This window comes from Gavialis gangeticus, unplaced genomic scaffold (assembly GCF_001723915.1).
Source record: "Gavialis gangeticus isolate Ggan-Ray unplaced genomic scaffold, GavGan_comp1, whole genome shotgun sequence".
NCBI classification, from domain to species: Eukaryota; Metazoa; Chordata; order Crocodylia; family Gavialidae; genus Gavialis; species Gavialis gangeticus.
In genome coordinates this window covers 155,984,327-155,996,785 of record NW_017729025.1, presented here as the reverse complement: position 1 = coordinate 155,996,785, position 12,459 = coordinate 155,984,327, and the positions used below count along the sequence as shown (strand labels likewise).

The 12,459-nt window shown below is 48.6% G+C and overlaps 1 long non-coding RNA gene across 1 annotated transcript in view; it reads right to left on the bottom strand.

Moving 5' to 3' along the window:
- Window positions 1-541: 541 nt before the first annotated feature.
- Window positions 542-12,459, bottom strand: part of LOC109299511 — a 17,342-nt gene continuing 5,424 nt past the window's right edge. The window contains exons 2-3 of the long non-coding RNA XR_002097904.1: window positions 11,771-11,778; window positions 542-689 (exon numbers count right to left, since the gene is read on the bottom strand). This is a non-coding gene — a long non-coding RNA (uncharacterized LOC109299511). The remainder of the gene's footprint in view (window positions 690-11,770; window positions 11,779-12,459) is intronic.

Sequence of the window (12,459 nt, the reverse complement as noted above, 5' to 3'; positions counted from 1 at the left end):
GGCTCCTAGTGCAGCATTGGAGGCATCTGTCTGCAAGGTAAATGGCTTAACAAAATCAGGGGTATGTACTAACACATCGTGACGCAAGGCCTACTTTATGTTTGCAAAGGCTGTCCTCATTCTGGGACTCAGTTTTATATGGCCTGTCACATGTCCCCTTATAGCGTTTGACAATGGGGCCACCAAATCTGCGAACAAACCGGTGATGATAATTAGCTAGATCCAGCAAGGAACTTATTTCCTTTTTGGTTTTGAGCAGTGCAAAGTCTCATATGGACTGGACTTTGTCTGGCAAAGGCTTGATGGTTTCATCCCTTAGCAGGAATCCCAGGTACTTTGTCTCCATTCTTCCCACTACACATTTTCATGGATTGTCCATCATTCCAATTTCCCTCGGTTCCTTAAGCGCCGCCTCCAAAGCTCTTATGTGTTGATCCCAAATTCTGGTATACATGACAATATTGTCTATGTATGCTGATGCGTACTTCATATGTGGGGCCAAAACTCGGTTATTAATCTTTGAAAGGTGGTGGTGGCCCCATGCAGCCCAAAGGTCATGCTGTGAAATTCATAGAGATGCCATGGGGTCCCAAAAGCAGTTTTTGCTTGGTCTTTTGTGGCCATGGGAATTTGCCAGCACCTTCGAGACAGATCAAGCATCGTTATGTAGCAGGCCTGTTCTATTCTTTCTTAATATTATCCCTTGGTCACACATTTTCCAGAGTTCCTGCTCTATGAGGCCATACAAATGATAAGGGATGCATATCCACTGCTCTCACACCACTGTACCAGGTGGGATGTGGATCTGATGCTCCACTCCTTTGGCCTACCTCAGTTCCTCTCGGAACACATCACAGAAGGCGTGTATTATCTGGACTACATCTTGTCTCCCATCAGCTGTCAGATTGTCTTCAATTTTTACCTTTTCCTCCATGGGCATTTCCCCACTGCACATACATATTTCAGGACCAAATTCCAAGCTTTCTAGCTGTGTCTCAGTCAAACAACCCTCAGTTTCTCTCCAGGCTTTCAATAAGTTTACGTGGAAAATCTGCTGCTCCTGTCGATGCCCAGGCTAGAACACCTCAATCTACGGGCCCCATGCACCTCATTATTTTGAAGGGGCTTTGTCACTTTGTCACCAGTTTACTGGCCATGGTTGGCAATAGGACTAATACCCTATCTCTGACCAGGAATTTTCTGTCCTTAGTCATCCTGTCATAACTTCTCTTTTGCTTCTGCTGGGCCTCCCTCAGGTTTTTCAAGGCCACCTGCCTTGTGGCCAGAAAATGGGCCCTTAGATCATTACAATGGGCTTTGGCCCCCCGCAAACGCAAGCTGGGTTGTTCCCACCCTTCTTTAAGAAGTGTCAACAGTCCCTTGGGCTTGTGCCTGTAAACCAACTCAAATGGCAAAAACTTTGTGGATGCTTGTGGTACATGCCTCATGGCAAATAATGATGGGGTAATTAACAAGTCACACCTGCGAGGGTCCTTCTGCGTGCATGTATGAAGCATCCCTTGTAAGGTTCCATTTAACCTTTCTAACCAAACCATTTGTCTGGGGGTGGTAGACTGAGGCTCACAACTGTTGGATCCCTAAGACCTGGTAGGTGTTCTGCTACACCTTAGCTATAAAGTTAGTACCTTGATCTGTTACAACTTTTTTTGGGATCCCTACCTTCAATATCCACTTAAGTAACTCCTCCATAATGCGTGCCCATTGCTGCCTGCAAAAGGACTGCCTCAGGGTACTGGATAGCATAATCAATTACGACTAAGATATACTGGCACCTACCACTACTCTTGAGTAACAGCCCAACTATGTCCATTGCTATCCTTTCAAACGGGGTTTCTATCAGCGGCATGGGTTGTAGCAGTGTCCTGGGTGGCCTAGCATCCCTGACTAGTTGGCATTCTACATAGGCTGTGCACTGTTTACCTATTTCCTCATACAGCCCTGGTCAAAAAAACCCACCTCATAATATGTGCCTCTATCTTGTCCCTTCCCAGGTGATCTCCCATGGGAGTTGCATGGGCCACCCACACCAGTACCACCAGAAAAATCATGGGCAGCATTAACTGGGCCACTTCTTTTCCTTCCACCTTGGCCTCCTTTAATCGGATGAAGCAATTTCTCACCTCATAATGGTATTCCCTCTGGTGTAGCTCTGGTCTTATCTCTTCCCCCTCTATTCTGGCAACTTCTTCTTTGCAGATTCTCTGGAGTCCTTCTTCACCATTCTGTGCCTCCCAGATTTGGGGTGTGCTAGCTATTTCATCTAAGCTTACATCTTCCTCTGACCCTTCAGAGGGCCCAGCTTCTTCCTCCCTCAGCCACACCTCCTCCTGTAGGGGATCGCATTGCCCCCCAGTCTTCCATTTGACAAGCTCCAGCATCTCATATATTGGTGGCCAGTCTCGCCTGATAATCATGTCATAGGTGAAATGGGGGGCTACCTCACCCATCTTGCTCTGGAACCCAAGGACATTTACAGGAACAGAATGATGTTTATATAAGCGGGACTCCCCATCCATGCATGTCATCTTCACTGGTCGAGCAGCCCAAACTGTGTGATGGGTAAGCAAATGCGGCCAGATTAGGATTTGGGTACACCTGGTATCCAAGGCTGCCTTCAACAGTCTTCCATCAACCAAGGCAGCTACTTCCCCCATAATTACAGTCCATTGCCTCCACCTCTTCAGGTTCCTTGGTTCTGTCCTTGGAGCCTCTGGTAAAAGTGTTCTGTTTACATTTTTCATTACCAGCAAGTCTGCAATCATGGGCAATGTGTCCCTCTCGGCTACATTTATAACAGGTGACTTCTCCAGGTCCCCCCCTATTGGCTTCCCTTCTTCTCTCCTCACCTTTAACCCCAGAGCCCGGTGGGTGCTTAGCGAGCTGCTCTCTGGGATAGTCATTCTCTGATAAGGCAAAAGCTTCAGCTAGTCTCAGAGCTTTGTTGCAGTTATGCAAAAGATGTCTTCTCACCCACTCCTGGGTATTCTCCTCTAAATTGCTATGGAATTGTTCTATGAGAGTCTGATCTGCAAGTCCCTTCCAATCATACACCAATGGTTTAAGTCATTTATTCATTACGTCTCAATAGCTGTAGCAACACTGTAGGCCTTCTATCCTCTTTGCTTTTCTTGGCCCAGAACAGCCAACAGTAATGTGCTGGGGTTATCTCTAGGCAGTATAGTATGGTGGCCTTCACTTTCTCACAGTCCCCCTCCTCATCTCTCAGTAGTGTCTGAAAAACCATTTGGGCCTTGCCAATAACCAGGGCACTGAGCTGACTCGCCTAGTGCAATAATTCACACTGCCACTAAAGGATATGTTTATGAGAGAAACATGCCCCTTTTGTGGCCAGATCCCTAGTCATCTCAGTTGCCATGGAGGGATCAGAGCTGTCTTTCCATGGTCCTGGACACCAGGTGACACATGGTCTTCCAAGATTTCAGACTTCAAGCTGTTTCCCTTTGCCGGTGTTGGAGGGGTCAGCCAGGCACTTTGCCCCTGGAGCAACCCACACTCTGCTCCCATCCTGTGCTGGCTCCACGCTGCACCATCTCTCTGCCCTGGCTGGCACCAGATATCCAGCTATACTGGCTGCCTTGGTGCACCCACCTATGTGCAGCAAGCACATGCTGCTGCCGAGCTTGCTGTTCCTGCCGCTCCACTGCCATTGCCGCCATTCCTATGGGTACATAGGAAATGCCTCCAGCCCTAAACAGGCCAAGCTGCTTTTCCCTGGTGCTTGGGGATGGGTCCCCAGGGCTTTCTCTTCCTGGGTTCCTCAGGGAGCTGGGTCCCAGGCTCTCACAGTGATAAGCCTCAAAACCTCATGGGTAACCGTCGCACTGCAGGCATGTTTCTCCCAAAGTCCTGCAGAGTTTGGGTCTTGACAAACATCTATTATTGACCTGGAAGAAAACAAACTAACTCATTAGTGTTATAGTGTGCAGAAAACATGAAGATTGAAAGAGTGGTAAATAATGAAGAGAGCAGGGCATGGATATAGATTTGTCTGGATCATTTGGTAAGCTGGGTGCAAAACAGGCAATGTGGGAAGTAATGTGATTAAACATATCATCAGCATAGGAATCCTGCAACTTGGGTTCTAGCTCCAACACCAGCACAGTTGTGGGGGGAGAGGGATGGCAGCACACCAGAGGCATAGCTGGGCAGCCATGCCATGCCCAGGGCAGTATGAGGGGCTGCAGTGCCATTTGCAGCAGTGCAATCAGCCACTGCTGTGGTTGCAGCTATTTTTTTGCCCCCCAGAGGTGGTGCCCAGGGCTGCTGCCCCAGTCACCTGTGCGCTACTGCTGCCTCAGTCACATGGCAACAATGGTCACAAACTGGAAGGCCAGAAAACTAGAAGTCCTGAAGCCAAGGGTCAGGACAGGGGAAGCAGGCAGAGAAGGCAAGCACTGGTCAAAGATTTAGGCAAGTGTAAGGCAGAGAAAACAGGGAGTCAAGGATCATGAAACAGACCAGGGGCACTGAGGCTAGAAAAAGTAAAATCTGCCTTTTATCAAGCCCACAAAGTACTGCAATGGTGGCTACCCAGCCCAGGCACTTTAACCGGAGCTAGCTGAAGGCACTCAGGCTGCCTGTGGCCAGAGATCATCCAGGCTATCAGGGCCATCTGGGGCTTATCTGGCCAGCAGGTAAACAGAGTCCTAAAAACACTAGCCTCCTGCATGTCTATGGGCTGCCTGTGTCACTATACCCATCTCTAAAATGGGGATAATGTAAAACACTTTGAGATCTACTCATTCAAAAAATAGAAGAGCTAGGTATTACATGTTTTTAATATGGATAACTTCAAAGTAATAAATGTAGGACAGAAGGCAGGCTTTGGAATGGGGGAGTCCATACTGGGAAGCAGTGACCAAAAATCCTCATGCATGCTCACAGCAGTATGTCAGCTGTAATTTTAATGCTGGATGCTACTAGCAGTATCCACTAGGGAGATATTACATTCTGATACATTTCAGGTTATTCCTTCCTTTGTTTTTTTTTCCTTTTCCCTTGTAAGGAGAAAAGAATAAAGGGCTCACCATGACCTGTATGCAGTGTCTAATCAAGCTTCCAGTTCCCCCATTTAATGATCAACTTGTCCCTGGCAGCCAATTTCAAATATTGGCCATGGTGGTCCTTCTGTTTAAAGATCTATTAGTTTTAATTAAACAGTAGTGCTGCCTTGGGATCCACTTGCTTTAATATTTCTGAAGTGGTAAAATAATGAATACAATCCACACTGAAGAAGCCTTATTAGAGACAGATGGGCAGAATTTGTGGGTTGCAGGGTTACAGATGAAACTTGTAGCTCCTGCTTTAGTAAACACAATAATAAATCTGGGTTAGGTTTTACAGCTTGATCTAAAGAGTCCTGAATTCAAAGCGAGTGTCCCATTAGTTTCAGCTAGCTTTGGAATAGCTAATAATTCCCTACTACTGTTACTTGTATTACAGGAGGGCACAGTGGCTCCAACTAAGATCAGGACCCTGTTGTGCCAGAGACAACACCTGGGCAATTAAACAAAACAAGCAAAAGATAGGAAGGGAAACAGATACAGAAAGTTTTAATTTGTCTAAGGTTATTTGGCAGGGCCAGGACAAGAGCTCTGGTCTTCAGGGTCCCAGTCAAGCACCATGTGTGCTGCACCTTGCTATATCCAAAGTGTGACTTGTGTATTTAAAATCACTCTCTGTGTTAATACCCTTCCTCTCGAACAAGTATCATTGACAAATGCTGCAAGCAACAAGATCCTGGACTCTTACAACAAACAGAGGAACAGTAGGCTTCGGTCTCCCACAGCTGCAAATCCAGCACCTTTCACCAGTGCTGCATTGACTAAAATAATAGCGTCTTCCCCCTTCATGGCCCATGGACCCTGCCTGCTCACACTAAACTTGGGAAGGATGTGGTTCACCAAGAGTCATTTTCTGTATTTACCCCAATTGCTCAATTAATTATCCTTTGACTGGAACATGAGGAACCAGTTTCTACCTTCTGTGGAGAGTCTATTTTTAGTAAAGCATCAATTTTCTCTTTGCTTCACTATACTTACTCACTGTTAGTATAGCCCACATGACAAATCTGGCATTGATCTCTTTGTGGCTGACAAATATTTTGGCTTAATTTAAGATAGAGGCAAGAGGGGGAACAAAAAAGGACGTCTTAGTAGCTAGACTGATCATCTCTAATGAACAGAGACAGTCACAAGCGGAAAACAAGCCTACAAAAAAAATGGGGGGGAGGGAAACAGGACTGTTTCCCCACTTTATCCTTTATCTTTTGATTTCTCTCAGTCAGCACATGTTGAGGCACAAATTCATGATTACACCTTGCAACATGTTGGGATCCTAGGGGGGCCGTGACGCCCCGGTAGCTCTGCGACTGCACCCTGCTCCGCCCCCATGGCACCTTCCTATCTCATCTGCCACACCTTGATGGTAATGTAGATAAATATAAAGGGAGGCTGTCCACAGACCTTTGCTAGGCTCCAGTCACACTGGACCCGGGCCTCTAGCTGGGCCTCTGTAGTCCACTGTGCCCACCTGGGCACCCAAGACGTTATGGGCTAATCGTGTCTCCAAAACCTTCCCTTTACCATGCCCCGTGCCTCATGGATGTTACTGGTACATTGTCCCTCTGTTGGAGCCTTGGCCTCTGTCCCTTTAATGTAGCTTGGCCATCTAACCTAGGCCCAATGAATAGGACCTGGCTTCGAGGCACTAGCTTTCCTTGTCCCTTTTAGTCACTGAGCCCCTGGCTCCTATATGCTGGGCCCCAGGCTACTGTGTGGCTGCGCCTCTCTCAGGCACCGAGTCCCTGGCCCCTCTGTGGCTGTACTCTTGCTGGTACCAGGCCCCTGGCCTTTCTGTGGCTGTGCCCGATAAGCGTCGAAGCCCTGAGTCTGCCTCTGGCAGGGCTCACAGCAGTCAAGTGCCCTCCCTAGACACTAATGAGGGCTCCACCTCCCCTACAGCCTTATCCACAAACCACTGGTTAACACAATACAAACCCCTGGGCTATAATATAAATAACAATATGTAGCAGCCTTCTGCCCCTTTAAGAGTATAAACCTTCACTAACCCAGCATTCTGAGCTCTCCAGAGCAGGAGTTCCTTACCTGGAGGCAGCCAGGGAGAGACTTACCTTGCTAGCCCCAGCCCTGAGCTTATATGCTCCCATGGTACTGCCTGCATCCAGTCATCTGACCGTCTGCAGGTGCTGTATCCCATTAGCCAGTTGCACTGGTGACCTGCAGCTGCTGCCCCCTGCCTGCCTGCAGAGCTCCCTGGCTGGGCTGCTTTTCTTCTTTAAGTAACAGAGAGCCCTAGGCTCTTTGTTACACCCCTTAAGAACAGAGTTCTAGACAATCAGTATTATCCAGTAAGGATATTTCAGTGTTGGCTGATACTTATGGCACAGCAATGAGCTCACTAGCTGTCCCCAGGGGTGATCCTTTTCTAGGGTCAGATAGCAGGCTAGCATGGGAGACAACAGTGAGAATGTGTTCTGGAGGACCTTCTATGTCCATTGGGCAATCTCTGATTCTGAATGCAGTGGAACAAGGGATTAGTTCCACCTGAGATTACATCTTTGTGCTGATTAACTCCTCTTGTACTTGGTCATTGGGCAGCTACTGGAAACATTAATTAATCCCTGTGTGACCACCGCGTCTCTAACACCCTCTCCCATGAGGCCTTAGACCGAGCGATGGGTGTCATGCATCTTCCTGGCTCCCGGCATAGGCAGGGTTGCTGGTCCCTCCATGAGTTGTCTCCCCCTGTCTCCCCTGCCGCGACTTTGAATGTTTACAGTGTAGGATGGTTGACTATCCTGGGCCCCTCTGTTGTGCATGGGTTGCCCGACGATCACTCACAGAGTCCGCCACCCCTACACCCCGGCCTCACGCCACCTTGGTGGATCACACCGTGTTTCTCTTGCTCCTATGGTTATGGTGACTCTCAGCCTCCTTCCTATTGGTGTGGGATTCTTGGGGCCTGTTCTACTGGCCCTCTTCATGGGTCCTCAGTACCTGTAGGTTAAGCTTGTGGAGCCTGTTTTTGTCCTGAGTTTTCCAGCCCTCGAGCCCAACTTGCCCCCTTTACTCCCTGTGGGCTATACTACCCATCCACCTCGCTTTCTCAACCCCTCCACCATGGGGAAACACAAAACCACAAAACTTAACCAAAAACCACAAGCCCCTGTCTCTGCCACTACCCTAAGTAACAGGCAGGCTCCCTTCCTTGTTTCCTCTCAGCAGAGGCCACAATAACTTGGTTCCCCTATAATATAGCTGGGGAACCCTTTCTCCTTACTAGACCAGTCGTAGTCTATTTCTGTAAGGAGTGATGGCTCTGTCGTCCTTAATTCCTTCTGTGGGTCTTGTCCACCCCACTTCCCTCCCTCCTGCGGCATCTTCTCTCCCAATGGGTTCGCCGTGCCCCACATGGGGTTAGGCACCCCTCCTATGGGTGACGTAGGTGCTCCGCTCACCTGGCACTCTCCCTGGGCTCTTGCTGAGCTCTCTCTGTAGGGGATGCCTCCTCCTCCTCCCGACCGTGCCCAATACTCCAGCCTGTGGATCTGTGGTTCCTGGCACACCTTTCCCTGGGGCCTGTGTCCTTGCTGGTGATGCAGCCCACAGGGGTTGTCTCCAACCTGCTTTGCCCGGCGGTGGCTTGTCCACCACTGCTGCCACCGTGCCTAAGCTCAGGATCTCCTCCTGACTCTTTGTCTGCTCCTTTTCTCCTCCAAGAGGGTTCCTGGAGCAGGTCTGGAGCCTGAACTCTGCTCTGATCTGCTTCCCTCTCCTCGCTCCTCCGGTCAGCCACCATCTTTATTTTCGCCAGCTGGCGATTGCAGATGACGTCACCGGCTGGCCCCAGCTGAATGAAGGTGCGGCTGATGAGCTGTGTGGGCTTTTCTTCTCGTCCCTGCTGCACCGCGGCTCCTGCTGTAGGTAAGTGTTTTTCTTTCATTTTTTTATTCATCCCTTCTCTCTCCCGTTCTTCCCTGGGACACCCTGCAACACAGATCTGCCATACCTACAAGATCTTGAGGCTAGTCCTGGGCACTTCTCTTGTATAGGGAGAATGGTTATGTCACAAGAGCCAGGCCTACATTATAGGTGCTGCATTTGGTAGTTCCTACCTAGAATGCCAAGGATGAAGACTCACAAAAGAGAAGCAGTCATGGCCCCAGCCCACTTTCTGTACTAGCTGGTGGAACTGACTGCAGATGCAGGAAGGATATAGGCTGGTCTCTCCCAGGTAGAGCCTAGCAGAAGCACACACCTTGGATAGAGGTCCGGAGGCATAGGGCCTTCTGGAGGTAGAGATCTACAAAGCCCAAGAACCACAATTCAAATGACCAGTAATCATGAGATACGCTTATAGCTGCAGGGATACCTGCACCTCTGTCCCAGTCCTGGTCTTCCTGAGTACAGCCCATCCAGACTTTACTTCTCCCAAGAAGGAATTCATGGGAAAATTAAGGATCATGGTGATGGGGTTGAGGCCCGCTTCACAAATGTGATTCACGCACAGTGAGCTGTATAGGCACGTCCAGATGAGCAGGATGTTTATTTCCTCAGGGACAAGTAGCAACAGCACACCTTGTGCTGTTGCTACTTGTCCCCAGGGAATGCCTGTGCCATGCACATTCTGGTGTGCGGCAAGTACCCCTAGGTGAGGTAGGGGAGGCTGGGGCCAGCAACTGTGCTGGCCCCAGCAGACTTACCTGGGGGCGTCTCAGGGCTGCAGCCACGGCAGGAAGCCACATGTGCCCCCTGCTTTTTTGTGGTGTGGGTTTTTTTGACCCTGGGATCCCTTGGAGTCAAAAACCCCCACACTACTAGGTAGCAGCACAGGGAATGCCTGCATGTGTGGTGTGTGGCACTGCAGACATGACTGCAGTGCCACATACCGCTGGTCTGGATGCAGCCTATGAATTCACTGGTGTGGGCCCTGCCTTGAGTCTGCTTTCAGCTCCAGGGTCTACTGTTGTCTGCTTTTTCCCTCCCTCCTCCCCCTCTCCCAAATTTAACAGCAGGGAAAGGAGGGGATGAGCAGCAGCGTGCAGTCCTTAGGTTCTGTGAAAGCTGGGAAGAGCATCTCTGCCTCTGCTGTTACCACTGCCACTTCCCTGCTCATTTCCCCTCCTGATGAATTCAGGGATGGGGTGGGGGGAGAAGGGAGGGAAAGAGCAGACCACAGCAGTTTTCACTGCTGAAAGCAGGATGCACTGGCAAGCTCATAGAGCTCACAGCACATGTGAAACTCTGGCAGAATCTGTACTAATGTGCTGGTGAGCTCTGAGAGCTTGCTTTGTATGTGGCACACAGCCAAAGTGGGATGCGGCTGTGCTGCCACACCCTCTCTGGATCCACCCCTGAAGTCCACCCATCTCTTACTCTTAGACTTGGTCCTGGCCTAAAGTGTCCTGGATGTCCACTGGATGCACTCAGCAGGTTCAGTTGGGTTTAGCTCCTGGGGTTCTTCCTTTCAGGAGCCTGTGATGGGTAAGGGATAGGGTAACCAGAGCCTGCCTAATCTTAAGTGTTGTTTCATCTTAACAATAGGAATCAAGCCTTTAGAGAAAATGATTTTAAACCCATCTGCCTATATATCTGTTCCACTTAAAGGCCTACCACCCACACAGGCCTGGCTTCTTGAGACATACCAGTGAGTCTTGAGTGCCAGTCTGAACAGCCCAACAATACTAATTTCTCTCCCTTATTATTCAGCTAGCACTCTTTGTCTTCTCCCTTCCCAAGCTTTTTCACCCTACTAGTCAAACACTTCTTTTGTGAGAGCAGCAGAAGTTTGAGCCAGCCTCCTCAGAGTGAATGGCTGTCCATTGTTTTGTTGGGACCCTCAACTGTTTACTGACAGGTGTCTTATTATTAGCCATTGTTCCAAAGCATCGTTGCTGATTTAACCCAATGTTGTCACACAGTTAACATCCCAGTGAGCATGTCAGTGTGCAGAATTCATACATTTTTATAGGGGAGCTCAATACCCATCAAAGACATCTCCTTAAAAAGCAATGAAGAATTTGTCTGGCCCTTGAGAGGAAGGAGAGAGACGGTAGGTTAGCAGCACTCTGCAGAGCAACCTATCACTGGATCAGGGATGGACAAGAATGAGAAAAAGTCACTAGAGATGAGACACAGTGTGAAGCTCTTACCTGTCTCTACAGATTAATGAGGGCTCTTTTTCCCTTACATTGCTTCAACACTTGTCTATCTTCTCATGCCACCAAAATCCCATTGATTTGAAATGAATTGCCTCAGGACAGTCTAGCTGTGTTCGCTGTGTGTAAGTCCTACATAATTCTGATGGGCTACAGCTGCATCCCACAGGATGATTAAAAAAATGGTGTTCATCATCGTGCATTTAGGCTCTTCTTCTCCAGGCCCTTCCTCTCCCATCCCCACATGATTCACCTCCAAAACACACTTCCTGTCCTTTTATAAAAAGAAGTTTAATGTGAGTTTAGTACTGGGCTGGCATAATAAGTGGAGCATGAGCAACAGCAAAACAAACAGGCTGACCAATATGCCTCAACCCTATTCTGGAAGGCCCTCCTCCAGGTGAAAAAGGGAGCTCAGACTCCAAATCTATTCAATCATATGGCCAGGTAGATTCAAGGCAACATAGCAAATCCCCTTTGAAGCATGTGCCTTACAAGAAAAATGGGCAGAACAATCTGGACAATATTAGAGCCATCTAGAACCTCAACCTAAAACCCTATTATTCCTAAGCTTCAACCTGCTTCACAGAAGCCCTTTCATCTCTCCAGTCCCTAACAGGCTTTGCCTTAGGTTTTCACTATGTCTGGGATCATTTTGAGCTGGCTTCCATTTCCAAATCTCATTGCATACACACCTGTGTGCATGTGTGTGCGTGCGTGTGAGTGTGGTGAGGGGCATTCATGTGTGCTATGTGTTGTCAACCAGGGAAGGCCTAAAAACTCAGGGCACTTGAGGAGAACTAAACTCAGGAAAGTAAGGGCCACATCACAGACCACTGATAAAAATCACTATGGTCAAGGCAGACACGGTTATTTGGGTAAATTTGAAATTTGAGTCTGCTGATGTTTGTCTTCTCCCTAGGGTCCAAATAGAAGACCTTAGAGAGAAGACAAATACCAGCAGACTTTCCCTATGCCTAAGGAAGGAAGCCTGTGCCTGAAACCTTGCAAAGAACAAATTTTCCAACTATTCAGTTGGTCTACTAAAAGATGTCAAATTTACCCAAATAACTTTGTCTGCCTATGTCCTTAGGCCAACACAGCTACAACCAACACCCCCGAAACTATGGTCAAGGAGCCTGGTAGAGGTGGAAGAATAGGAGCTGAGGGCTGTTAAAAGAGAAGATAGTTTAGGCTGAGGGAGAAAAGAGGCCTGAAGAGATTCCGGTATGAAGCCA